We start from the raw sequence: 14,124 nt of genomic DNA on the forward strand, positions 1-14,124 counted from the left end.
CACCTTTTCCCCTTTGTAAGTAAAAGACAAGCCCTGGGGAAACTCCCACCTGAAGATAATACTGTTTCTTCTTAACAGGTTCACTAGATCTCCGTAATTAGCTCTAAGGTCCAGTAAATATTTTGGGATATCTTTAAAAATTTCTATCCTTGAATCCTCTATTTCCAATGATTTCTGGTAATGCAGGCTCAGTATTTTATCCCCCTCTTCTTTGGATCTGAATGTAATCAAACAGTCTCTTACCCTGTTCTTTCTTCCCCCTTTGCTCCCTTTACCAAGTCTGAAGGCAGTCACTATCTTAAAGTCTTTTTCTGGATCAAGGACCCAGAATTCTTCAAATTCCTGTGTAAGGAAATCACTCAAATTACCTTCTTCCAATTCCGGTACCGCTCTGATCCTTAAATTGGTCTGTTTGTCTTTAAGTTCAATTAAGGACAATTGTACCTTATGGTCCTCTAGTTGTTTATTAATTGGCTGTATTTTTCCTTTTACCGCCAACACCTTTTCTTTTGCTTCCTCGGCAATTTTTCTTGTCAATTTAGATTCCTGCAGCAACCGATCAATGGCCTGTGTATTAGAGCTGATAGTTGTAGTGTTTAAATCAATTTTGGTTGACAATTTTTCCAAAGCTCCAAATACTTTATCTAGTGATGCATTTAATGTCTCTTCAGAGCCCACATCTTTTGCTCCAGACTGCCCAGTATCTTCTTTTTCTAGAACAGGAGGTGCTACTACTGATTGTCTTCATTGCTGCTGCCTGGCTTTTATCCTTGAAGGCTGGGGTTTTTCCTGATCCACTACTTTATCTTTAAAATTCAAGGTCACTCACACAGTTCGGATTTCTTTTGTGGTGGGAAAATTTCCTAGCCAACTGTAATGGAAAATCCCCAGCTATGTCCCAAGCCTCCTCTAGGGGAGCACCTTGGCAACAATGTTCCTTTCAAAGCAACTTATTTCTAAAGGCAGTCGTATCCTTTTTAACTTCCAATTTTCCAATAAAAAGCAACAATTACAGAGAGGGTCCTTCAATATTTTCAGTTCAATTGCAGAGTAGTCACATATGGTTACAAATGTCTATAAATGGTGCAACACTTTCTTACTGTCTCTGGCAGACCAATATCAGGGATTAAGCGGTGGTCTTTTTTTCCACCCTTTCCCCTCAAATCCGAAAGTTTCTTCTCCCCCCCCCCCCCGCTCTGAGAGGGAGTTCTTGTATCTGGCATTAAAATTTAGCTCCTCTTAATTCAGCTTTTCCAGTTCTTAGCTTCAAAAGTCTTTGCTTTAGTCCTATTTACAAAACCGGAAGACGGACTTCCTTTTTGCGCCTTCCCGCTTCAGTGCCAAATTCAAGTTCGTTGCGTCGATCAAAAGAAACGAATCCTTTGATCTCCCAAATTTTACAGGATCTTACTCACGGGTTGTAGTTTAGAAGCCGAAATTTCAAAGGAAAAAGGTCAGCGCTCTCCGGCACCAGCTGTGCAGCTTCACTCCGCAGAAGTAGCGATCAACTCTAAGCACCGCGCCGCATACCCCGTCTCACTCCAGAACTCTTTGCCGAGTTCCTTTACAAAACGGGGGGGGGGGGGGCGCAAAGGGTGCCCGCCGAGTCCCACGGTCGCAGGCTTCACTCGCCTGTGGTTTTCGATAGGGTCCCCCGCTTCGCTGCAGCAGGTAGACCCGATTTCTGCGGAGCTTCTCCCTCCGATTCAGAGGGATTCCGCCATTGCCGATGGTGCCGCCTCTGCTGGGTTCTCATGTCTGCCGTAGGTCTCTCTGCTTACTGTTTATTACAAGGGCTCCTGAACTGTGGTCTGCAGTCCACCACTTAGTTAATGCTGGTTTCCTGCTAGCTTTCCCTGCTTAAAACCACAAGAAGCTCAGAAAACGAGAAGCTGTCACCACAGCAGGAACAGCCAGAGCCTGTGAAAGGCAAGGTCAGTGGGGCTCTCTTAAAACGTCTTGATGGAGGGTCTGCGGTTCTAATGTGTCCCACAAGCTTGTTACACATCTGTGCTGTGAACCAGCGTGATGCTGTGTAGTAATGCAGAGACTGAACTGCATTACTGTATATAGAGCTTAGCGTTAGCTGAAAAAGCAACTCATAAATTACATGTTGTCAAAGGCTGGAGGACCCTGAAAAATTCGATGCAGGCAGCTGGGTAGGAGTTTACCTTGTATACAATCTGTAGAGAGAGACACTGGACTCCCTGTCCATAGTACAGTGTGAAATGTGGCTTGCCTAATTGGTCCCAAACTTTTGGAAGGGCACCAGGTTGGCAGAGGCAACATCAGTTAACAACAGTTTAAAACAGTTTACAGTCTCACAAATAAGGTATCTCCTTAAAAAAACACACAGATGTGTTCCTCTCTCTGTAACAAACCGTGAAGTGCTCTTGAAATAAGAAGTGTTAAGGAAAGTGGTGGGGGGACAAGTAGTAGAGAGAAATCTTAATCACATTCAGCAAAAGCAATGGCAATCCACACTTCTGTAACTTCAATCAGGAGTTGTTACCTGTTAGTCTGAACAGCACAATTCAATGTCATCCATCGCTTAGCACGTGGATGCTATCCAGATAATGTATGTTGGTTGTAAAATAAATGAATAAATGAAATCATCACCACATTTGGCTGTCCAGAAGCTCTTGAAAGCCCACTGTCCTTGCTGGTGTTGCTTCCCTGCCTTCTGACTCTTTGGCATCATCCTGCCCCAGGTGAAGAAGATCATGAACGAGGTCTTCCAGTCCCTGCGGGGCCAGTTCAACTTAGAGGAGTCCTATACTGGCCAGGAGGTCCTGGGTATCGTCCTGAACGCCATCAAGGTACAGCCCAGGGCAGATGGATCCTGACACATGAATAAGATGCAGATTGAGTGAACTGGTCTATCATTTCTCTTCCTTTTTGTATGGTTCCAAATGTCATGAGTTTGGGTGCCAGAGTTTTGGGTGCAAGATGCCCATAACTACTGGGTTTAGTAAGTGTTAGAATTTAATCACTGCTTGGAGAGTGAAACAGAAAGTCAGACACTTAACAGCTGGACTCAGCTTCCTGTGTTGAGGAGATTGCTTGAGAGGTGGGCCATTAGAGAACTAATAATGAAGATGATGATGATGATGATGATTTATTATTTTGTTTATACCCAGCCACTCTGGGTGGCTTCCAACACATATATAAAACATAGTCAAACATTAAACATCTTTAAAAAATGGAACACTTCACCAATTTGCAGAGGCCATGCTAACCTCTTTATCAATCCAACTTTAGTATACAGTATGTGCTGCAGACAGAAAGATGGGCTATCAGCAAGACAGACACTCTACCAGCCAGCAGATGGGTGAAGCCCCACCCAGAGCTTTGAGATAGTGAGTTTGAAGACAGTGCCAATGTTTTGGTTAGGAGGAAGTTTTAGGATTTCAGTTGGCTATGGTGTGATCAAAAGAAAAAAGGCTTTCAGTCTGTTAAATGCAGCAAGCTGGAGAGGCAGGATCAGAGCACAATGCAGACTGACAGTTTGAATTAGAGGTTGCAGCAACGGGAAAAACGGAACTCTCTTGGAGTGTATGCTGGGGGCCCCCTCCATTACAGGCTCAGGTGTAAATTGTTAGTATCTTCGCTCACAGTCAGAGGTACCTGGCCTCCCCCGAGGCAATTGAGTGAGATACCGTGTTTACCTTCCATCTGCAACTGCCGGCAGGCTAGGTAAACAAACCCGGCGATTCTTCTCATTAGTCGTGAGAAAGAACACACCCTCTGCTTCTCTGCTTCTCTCTCCCTCCCTGCATTCTCCCAGGGAGGGGAAATGAGACAGACAGGAGTCCTTTTACATGTTTTATTCCTGTCACTCAGCAGTACATAGAAAAGCGACTGCTCCCTTCAGACTCCATCAGAAGAGACACAATTCCGCCCCTGTACTTCCAGCACAGGTCATATTACACTCAGAGCTAACATCCGGTGCTCAGTACAGAGAATAGACTCCACCTTTTCCCCAACAGTACAGCTGCAAAACACAACATCCTGTTTTGCATTCCAGCCATCTGGAGCTGGCTTTTGCCTTGGTGCTTTTTCCCAACATCCTCCCCCAAAAGCATCAATGGGCAAAACATGATCCAGAGAAGAAAACAAACAGTTGTTATACATATAACAGTCCCCTGTTGTTTCAGTTCCACCCTTGGAACTCCCCACCACTGGTTTCACCAGTGTACCTCTCTGGTTGTCTGGCTTCCAAGGTATGAGTGCTTCTACATTACCTTGGCTTGCTACTCTCTGTTGTGTCTTTGTCTCTGACTTAGACACTGCTTCAATCTGTCTTGAGTTGTTAACAATAGCAACACATGCAACAGCTAAGTTAGCAAACTCTTTTGAGTACCTCTTTGGTGGTACACCCTTTGTAACTCTTGCAGACCTGCGTATGAGGTTCTGACCCTCTGTGCTCACTGGTTCAACCTCTGGACTCTGTTGAGAACCAGTAGCAATGGCTAACAGTGGTTCTTCCTTCATCTGTGAAGGTCTATCCATTGTGTGAGATTTTCTCTCAATGACTGTTACGACTGAACTCTCTGAGCTATCAGTGTCATCATCAGTACCACTGTAACTTGTGACATCAGAAAAATCATCATCATCATCATCGTTTCCTGTGGAAAATGTGTGTTCTACAACCCGCTCTTGCTCTGGAGCACTCTCTAGAAACTTTGTGAGAATCACCTGACCAGATTCAGACAAAATTACTCTGTAGAGACCCTTTTCATAACCCACAAAAATGCCTCTGGCATTCTTTACTCCACCTGGAGCTTCTGTTCTCACATGAGACCCGAAAACCTTAAAATAGGCAACAGAAGGTTTTCTATTGAACAGCTTCTCAAAAGGAGAACATCCCAACTCTGTTGAGACTTTTCTCAACCACACATGAAGATAGGACGCTAGCGATTCGGCCCAATAATCATGTGGCAAGTGTGAACTCAGCAATTGCGCATTCATCCCCTTTTGCAATTCTTTGTTCACTCTAACACAGACCCCCCCTGTTCCACGCTTCAGTCGAAACAGCAACTTTGTGGTCTATCCCTTTTCCATCCAGGAACTTCTGAAACTTCTGTAACAGAAAAATTTGCTTCTCATCTGTGAAAAGACAATCAATGTTAGCATCATGCATATTCTTAACCTTGTCACAAAACTCCTGAAACTTTTCTAAAGTTTCTTGCGGTTTCTCCATCATATAAACCCAAGAATAATTAGTGAAACAATCCACACACAAAAGGTAATATTTTGCACCACCCCTAGATGGTTCTAGAGGACCAATCACATCAGCATACACCCGCTGAAACGCTCTGTCGACCTTCTTGGTCACCTTCCTGGTGCTCGTTTTGGTCACACCCGCAAGAGAGATTTCGTTAGAATCAGAAGAATTACATTTCATGTAATCACTTTGATCAAAAGTCAACAAATACAGTCCATCTTTCTCTTTGGCAGTAAGAAACAGTTCTACATCCTTGTAGATCTTGCAGCTTTTAGCATCATAGAACAGTTTCAGTCCTTTCTTTGCAATCTGCGACACACTCAGCAGATTAAATCTCAGTTCTGGAACCAGGTAAACATCACTTATAGTCAAGTTCAGACTCTCAAGATACACAGTCCCAATTCCTGTTGCTTCCAACTCTTGACCGTTGGCCTGTTTCACAGTGAAGCTTTGCTTCTTCAACGTCGAAAACAGTTGTCTGTGCGGGCATAAATATTTTGTACATCCAGTGTCGATTATAAAGGCATTCCCAACATCTGGCGTGGTTCCTTTCGCCATCATAGCCTTTGCAGGTTTCACCTGGCACTTGGAACGGCTTTTGCCTGACGCCTCAGGCTTCGTAGAGCTGCTCTTTGCTCCTCTTGTCTGGTGCGGCTTCCTACAGTTCCGCTGTAGATGCCCAGTCTGTCCACAATTGTAGCATCGGACAGCACTCAATGCTACTCCATGCTCCCTAGTAGATTCAGCAGTGGGGGGATTAGAACTCTGTTCTTCCCTCCCCCTGTCCTTCACTTCCAGTGCAGCAAGTCTGTCGTGTTCATTCAGGACCACAGCACACACTCTCTCCGCGGTTAGCTGTGAGGCCGGTAGGGAACCAAGCTGACTGGCAACAACCTTGTAGGTGCGATTAAGGCTGTTTATCATCATGAAGCAAAACACTTCCTCCTGAAGACGGAAATTGCGTTCCACCATCTGTTGACGCAGAAACTTCATCTCTGTCAGGTGCGCTTGAACATCTCCATCAGGCGCAAGTCTCAGATTGGTCAATTTCTCAAAATACAGCAACGCTGAAGAACCAGCATCTCTCTGATGCGTTGTACGCAGCGTGTCCCAAACCTCTTTCGCATTTTGTAAATGCTGGATATGCACAAGCTGCTGATCTGAGACACACAGAATTATAGCAGTCCTGGTCCTCATGTTCTGTGATTCCCAACCTCTGGTTGGTGCTGCAGGGATGGGGTTTTCAATTACATCAAAAAGCCTCTGATTCTGCAGCAGGGCCTTCATCTTAACAGACCAAGATGAATAATTGTCATTGGTTAGGGGAGGTGGCCAAGGCAGAGCTCCCCCTTTCTTGGCATCCATCTTGAAGCCAAGCCTCCAGCTCACACTCTCAAACAAACTGTAAAATCCAACAGTTGTTTTTTTCTTTCTCAGGCAGGCAAACTGCAAGCTGTTTACGCTTTTTGCACCTGGCAGCTAAACGCTGGCTGCTATGGAAAGTCCCTCCAAGAGCACGTAAACGTGTAGCCAAAACATTCCGTGGCTTTGTTTCGCTTTCCCAGGCTCACACTCACAGTCCAGCCCCTTTGCCAGTAACTTTCCACGCAAGAGTGCATTCATGACTTCTTATCTTAACCACAAGAATTTGTGGAATGCAGGCTTCAGCCTCTGAGCTGCAGGCCTCTCCTATCAGAGCTGGCTTTTCCAAACGCAGCTCCCGTGAACCAGGGAATTAATCAACCTGCGTTCACACTTTTAGCCCGAAATGTGCAGCATACCTTGAGCTCCGTTGCTTGGAAACACTTTCCTCTGGGTCTGTTCAGCCTCTGGCTTCTCTCAGACGCTTGCCTTCTCCCTTGGAGCAGAGGAGGACAATCCACCAGCCTCTCATGCAGATATCCGATGAATCGCAACCATCCGAAGGCTGCCATATTCTAGTATCTTCGCTCACAGTCAGAGGTACCTGGCCTCCCCCGAGGCAATTGAGTGAGATACCGTGTTTACCTTCCGTCTGCAACTGCCGGCAGGCTAGGTAAACAAACCCGGCGATTCTTCTCATTAGTCGTGAGAAAGAACACACCCTCTGCTTCTCTGCTTCTCTCTCCCTCCCTGCATTCTCCCAGGGAGGGGAAATGAGACAGACAGGAGTCCTTTTACATGTTTTATTCCTGTCACTCAGCAGTACATAGAAAAGCGACTGCTCCCTTCAGACTCCATCAGAAGAGACACAATTCCGCCCCTGTACTTCCAGCACAGGTCATATTACACTCAGAGCTAACATCCGGTGCTCAGTACAGAGAATAGACTCCACCTTTTCCCCAACAGTACATCTGCAAAACACAACATCCTGTTTTGCATTCCAGCCATCTGGAGCTGGCTTTTGCCTTGGTGCTTTTTCCCAACATAATGAAACTATATATCATTATGACACCACAGTCTAAACTGTGCCTCATTTCCAAAGAAACACAGACTAAGTGCCTAGACCCCTGCAATCTTGCACCGGTCAGAGACTGGGGTGGCATTTAGCCCCATATTACTAATCATGGGAGCAGCAAAGAGGGTGAAGGCCAGCTCTCACTTCCGGGGTGGCGCCATCGACAATGGCGGACTCCCTCTGATCTGGAGGGACTAGCTCCACGCGAAACGGGTCTTTTCCGCTACGGCAAAGCGGGGACTCTTTCAAAAATCACAGGCGGATGAAGCCTGTGACCATGGGACTTGGCGGCCACCTTTAGTGCCCCCCAACCTGCAAAGGAACCCACTAACGGGCTCCGGAGCGAAGAGGGGGAAGTGGCGCGGTGCTGAGAGTCAACTGCTTCTTCCGTGGAGTGAAGCCGCACAGCCGTTGCCGGAGAGCACTGCCTTTTTCCTGGGACAATTTGGCTTCTAAAATAATCACCCGTGAGTACTTAAATCTCAGACAATTGGACTTTAAATAAGGACTTGCGAGCAGAAAGGAAAATTGGACTTAAAAGTTTACTTCAATTTGGCACTGAAACGGGAAGGTCTAAACAGGAAGTCAGCCTTCCGTTTCTTTGTAGATAGATTAAAGCAAAGACATAGCAAACTAGAGCTCAGAAAATCGCTTGTAAAAGGTTAACTTTCATCATTTAAAATTGTTGAACCCCCTTCGGAAGCAGGAGAAGAAGGGTTTTGTTTTTTTTCAGACTATTTAAACCTGCAGAAGTGAGTGCAAAATAAAGTAACTTTCCACCGTCTTGATCCTGGAGCGGGGTGTCAGGACTGACGTTTTTTGAAGCTCATTGACCAGAGACAAACGTCTTTGACAGATAGCTAAAAGAAGAGAAACATAGTGATTCCATTGTTCCCTTTCGCATTTTAAAGGAACAAATATTGACAAAATATCTGAAAAAGGAAACTTTGTTGTCAGACTTGTCTTTAAAAGAAAGAACAAATAGAAGTTTTCCCCCTAGAGGGAGACTGTGAAACTGTAACCAGCTTGCAGCTGTTACTGATTACAATTGTGGGAATAGACTCTGACCTTGCAGGACACAATGTATTCAGAAGCTCTGTTGTGTGCTCTCTGTAAAACAAATGCCCTACTGGAACAGCTACATGACAAGACGGACTTGATGACTGATGCGATCAGAAATTTTGAACAGGCAGTGGGAAATTATATGGAGCCCACGCAGGAATTAAATCAGGAGTATGCCCTGACAGAACAGATGAGGGAAGAGGATGTTGCTGAATCTGGGGCGCCAGAGATGGAGGGAGTTGTGGCCCAGAAGGATCATGAGCTTTTGGATTTGACAAATGAACTTGGAAAAAGCCAGATTTGGAAAGATAAAGTTTGGTTTGGTTTGGAAATGGGGGGTTGGATAGACCCCTATGCAGGGATGTTTGGACTTTTCGAGTCTGGCAATGGGCCATGAGATGTTTGGGGTTGTGGGGGCTCTTAATTTTGGAGGGACTTTGAAACATGTTCTTAAATACCATATGGAGTTTAGTGTGGACTATGGAAAAGGGGCTGATTTGTTGAGAAGGGTCAAAAACATTGTTAAGCTGGAGTTCCCACGAGTGGAGTTCCCCCCACCCTTCCCCGGTTTCGATTCCCCATGTCCATCGGTCTATCTGCTATCAGCCTGGAGATCTCACGTTTATGACCAAATCTTTCTCAACTCCACTTTGCCGGTTTTCTTGGTAATCTTTAGCTTCAGACGCCCAATCTTAGAGAAACCCCTGACAGGCCTTTGGTCTTCCTTGGTCTTTCACAATAATATGGCTCCTCCTTTGTTCTCTTCCAAATCTTCATCAGTCCTTTGTTCTCTTTCCTCACTTTTCTCAAGTTTCTTTTCCTGTTCCGCTGCAAAAACATTCTAATTCAAAAACTTGGTTCCTCTACAGGGGTTATTATTTGTTCAGGAACAAGAACTTGCGTCAAGTCCCTTCCATTCTTCAATAGATAATTCTATTGTCTCCTTTAGTGTAGAAACCTCTGTAGACAAAATAATGTTTCGTTTTTGCAGCTTTCCCAGGAGATAAAAAGTCCTGTTCGATTCCAAGAGTATTTTTACACTTACAACCGTTCTTGTAATGTCCCAAAACCCCTCTAGGGGGATTATAGTAACTTTGTTTCCTTCCAAATCAAATCCAAAAGTCAAATTGTTATTCCTTGTTTTCAACAATTTATATCCAAATTGTAACAAAACTAACCAACAAAGTCCTCATAGCAAAGTCCTCTTTATATTCTCCAACTTTGACAGCTACTTTGACAGCTGTCAATGTCTCTATCTCTCTTCACCAGGTTCTCTCACGGATCGCCCCGGTTCCCGGGGGGGTTGCACTTTGACTCTCACCATCCACTCTTCTCCTCCAGCACAGTTCTTATAACTTCCCACCATGGAATTAATAACTTTTATCAATAAACAGAAGCAAGCTCTTTTCTCGACCTTAGTTGCCAAATCCTTGTTTTAAATAGTCTACAATAGGGGGGAGACAGACTTCCTTTTTGCACCTCCCCCGCTCGTGCCGAATCCGGAATTTTTTTTTTTCCTTTTAGGTCCGATTTCCAAATTACTCACGGGTTGTTGTTTTTAGTCCAAATTTTCAATAGAAGAAGTCAGCGCTCTCCGTCGAATGGCATGCGGCTTCGCTCGGCAGGGAAAGCAGAGGACTCATAGTACCGCGCCACCCCCCGTCCCCCGCTCCGTAGCCTTTAAAAAAAGGCTCCTTCGCGGGTCGGGGGCGCTAATGGTGCCCGCCGAGTCACCAGGTCCATGGGCATCCGCGCCCATGGTTTTTGAGGGTCCCCACGTCGCCAGCGCGGCAGGACCCAACCCCTACCGAGCAGACTCCCTCCGGAGCTCGGAGGGAGTCCGCCATTCGGCGATGGCGCCAACCCGGAAGCCCCCATTACACAGTACTTTCATCAGGGGCTGCAGTCGTTTTTGTGGCAAATAATCCCCCCTCCCCTCTACTTGTTCCAGACAACAACTCTGCAGCTGCTGGAGAGTCAGGAGGAGCAAAGGGGGAGCAGCAGCACCGAGGAGGAAGGACCTGCGGGAAGGAAGCAGCCAAGTGCTGCACCCCTTTATGGGGATCCCCACAGCAACTCTCTCCAAGAATCAGCACCAGTGGCATCCCCCGCTCCTTTGGCTAATCTGAAGGAAAGCTCAAGCAGTCCTCCATCCACCGCTCTCGAAGGAGCCCAAGACAGTCTGCTTTTTGCAGCTCCTGAGGCTCATTCTTTGGAAGCACCAGTTGAGCAAACGCGTGCAGCCTCTGCTCAAGCTGCAAGGCCGCCTCTCAGGCTCTCTGCCAGTATTGAGAAGGAGAGGCCAAGCACTCAGGGTGAAATGGACACAATAGACACTGCCATTCTGGCACCTCCAAATCCAGCAGTGGATGAGATGGCCCCTGCAATGGAGGGGCCCACAACGAGTCCAGAGGGCAAGGAGCAGAGTGGGGCAAGTCAGCACACTGCTGGCCCCACTTCTCAAGCTGCTGTAGCCGACAAGCAGCAGGACTTGGCTGGAGCCTCACAGCCAAGACCAGCGTCCAGCCCCATGGAAGCGGATTCCAGGTCTGTGCCAGGGCGGGAGGGGGACGGGAACTGTACCCATTATGAGTCTCTTGCCTTTCCGTGCCTTCCCCCCCACCCCCTAATAACATGGGGTTTAAGGCACAAAGGAAGACCCTGGCTCCCCCTTGTTGGGTGATAACGCCGAGGCCTGTTGCCTCTCCCCAACTGCAGCGTCGCCTGGGATTCATTCCTCGGGTCTCCCATCACACTGATGTGGCCCATATCCAGGGACATGAGCACACAGTGAGCAGAGTTCAAAACAGAAGCTCAGCCTTGAGTAGTAACATCTAAGCCTAATTTATTGCAAATTAAATCAAAGGTAACAGAACAAAGAAAACATGGCTGCTCTCTCTGTCTTTCTTCCTCGGAGAGAGAGCGGCAAAAAACAAAAGCTATACAGAGCGGAAACAGCATATCTCAATTTCATCTCACAAGACTCCCACAATCAGTGCTGGAATGTAAACAGACATGTGACATGTAACAATCAAACACACATCTGCAGTACGGGAGGAATGGAATTCTCAACACCCCTCTGCTCCATTCATTGACATCAGTGCTAGCACTCCCCCACTCCCTCATTTAACCCCCACATCAACCCTGTATGGTAGGCACTACCCAATGAGCTTCAGGACTGAGTAGAGATTTGAACTCTGGTCTCCCAGGGTTCTGGTCCGTTAACCACTGCATCACTCCCACTCTCCTTTTCCTTCTGTCTTTTTCTCTTGCAGTCTTCTTGAGGACAAGGGTGGTTTCTTCAAAGTTGCCACTCCCAAGCCATCTGCATTGGGAACTCTCTTGGCAGAAGACGACGACGAGGAAGAGGTGGTAAGAGCTTTGAGGGAGTGCAGTGGTGTATGGTGCCATTTGGGACGGCTTAAGGTGGCAGGCATAGAGGCCCTCAATAGGTGTTTGATAAACTAAAGTGGTAGTGTTTTGTTACCAGGGCACCACCAATCTTTCCTGTGGCTGTTAGGGGCACTATATTGTTACGGTTTTGTGGCATGTTCATATTTGTTTCAAGCATGCTTTCAGCTGCTATGGCCTTTGAGTAACAAGTGACTAACAAGTCCAATCAGTCCAATCACTTTATTAGGCTCAATGTCCACTATTCAATACTAACAATAGCTGCCACTGACGGGCAGCAGAGCCAATTACTTCCAGTTTTGTCCTCTTCTTCCCTGCTGAGTCCCACAAGGGGCAACCCTGAGACTTACTAGGAGAAAGCTAGAGCCCGCATCCTTGGCTTCCTTCTCCCGCTTGCCTTGCTGATGGTCCTGCTCAGCTGGCCACCTGAGTCAGAGCCTGCTCTGCCAAGCAGCAGTGACCTAACCCTGCCTTTCTTTCTCTTCGTTTCAGAGCCTTAAGGGTCGGCCTCCCCCCACCCCACTCTTCGATGATGATGACGATGACGACGACGACCTGTACCTGCTGGGATGAGCAGCTTGGCAAATGCCATGGCAATACTTTCTTTTCTCAAGAGCTTCAGTGATTGCTATCTGGGGCTGAGATGGATGGAGTTGGGGTTTTTCCTGTGGGCCTCCCCAGATTGCTCATTTGGGCTTTGGTGGCCTTAACTTGTGGTTTTTGAGGCTGCTAGCAGGAAGAGGGGTGACTCTCTCTCTCTCGGTAGCAAATGTCAATTGGGGACTTTGTCTAGCTTCAAAGTCCTGACTGTTTAATTCACCACTGCCGAACACACCTGTACCCTACACACTTTTGACCCAGTTGCTGCTGGGAGTAGCGATGGGTATCACCTTGAACAGCTCCTCTCTGTGGAAACCAAACTTAACCTATTGCCATAGCTCACTTCCAGTTTTGAACCTTGGCAAAACGGATCTTGAAGAAAATAATAAAGTGCAATTAAAATAAATTAACCCTGTTGCCTTAGTTCTTTCACTTTAGCAAGGCAAGAAGGGGAGGGGTATTTGTGTGGTTCTGTACGCCAAAAACCGACTCACCATTTATAGGGCACCTTAGGTGCTTCACGTTCATACACCCAATATGTTAAGAATTAACACCAGTCCTGTGAGGGAGGCCAGTATTAGTAATCTCTTCGTATTGCAGATGGGGAGGCTGAAACAGAGAGTGGCTTGCCCAAAGGTTGAATGATATGCAGAAGGTGATACAGTGGTGCCTCGCAAGACGAAATTAATCCGTTCCGCGAGTCTCTTCGTCTAGCGGTTTTTTCGTCTTGCAAAGCAACGCTATTAGCGGCTTAGCACTATTAGCGGTTTAGCGGCTATTAAAGGCTTAGCGGCTTCCCTGGGTCCTAAATGCCATTGGAACGGAGAAGATTGATACAATGAGTGATTTCCGATGAATTTCTAAAGTTTTCCCATTGAGCCAGTGCATACATACATTTATCAGTGAATCGCTCCCAACTCCTTCTTTCCTGCTCTCAAGAGCTGGGACTCATGATTTTACAGCTTTTAATTGGAATTATATATTGACAAGACCCTGGCTTTTTCTGCCATCTATTAATTCCAACTCTGGGGAGCCCAACTCTCCCTCCCACCCTACCCCCAACACTTTTTCTGTCATGCTGGAGGAATATGTTGACCTGACTGATATTTTGGGAAATGGTTTGCCCATTTACCCTCTATACAATTGGAGAACTCTCCATTTATAATACTAAACTTGGCATGAGGGTTCCCAGGGTGGGGCGGCAGACCTTATTGCTGTTTGTATGTTGGGTGCCATTTTGAATCAAGATGGCAGACTGAAATTTCAGTTTGGCATGACTTTGCCCATTTTGTGGCATATGTTCAGCCACAAGTAGAGATATGATCGCTAGATTCAGCTCAAGGTGTGTGTGGGGGGGTCTTCATTGATGTTTGGATGTTGGGTGCCA

The 14,124-nt window shown here is 46.5% G+C and overlaps 1 protein-coding gene and 1 long non-coding RNA gene across 2 annotated transcripts in view; both read left to right on the forward strand.

Moving 5' to 3' along the window:
• The window catches only part of LOC310698429 (FK506-binding protein 15-like), a 268,796-nt gene that overhangs the window by 69,038 nt on the left and 185,634 nt on the right, over positions 1-14,124 (forward strand). The window lies entirely within an intron of this gene.
• LOC310698469 lies at positions 11,282-12,663 on the forward strand. Its single transcript, XR_014521539.1, has 3 exons — positions 11,282-11,877; positions 12,002-12,098; positions 12,630-12,663. It is a non-coding gene; the product is annotated as an uncharacterized lncRNA (long non-coding RNA).

Source organism: Podarcis liolepis, assembly GCF_965112155.1.
Source record: "Podarcis liolepis genome assembly, chromosome: Z".
In the NCBI taxonomy this organism is placed as follows: Eukaryota; Metazoa; Chordata; class Lepidosauria; order Squamata; family Lacertidae; genus Podarcis; species Podarcis liolepis.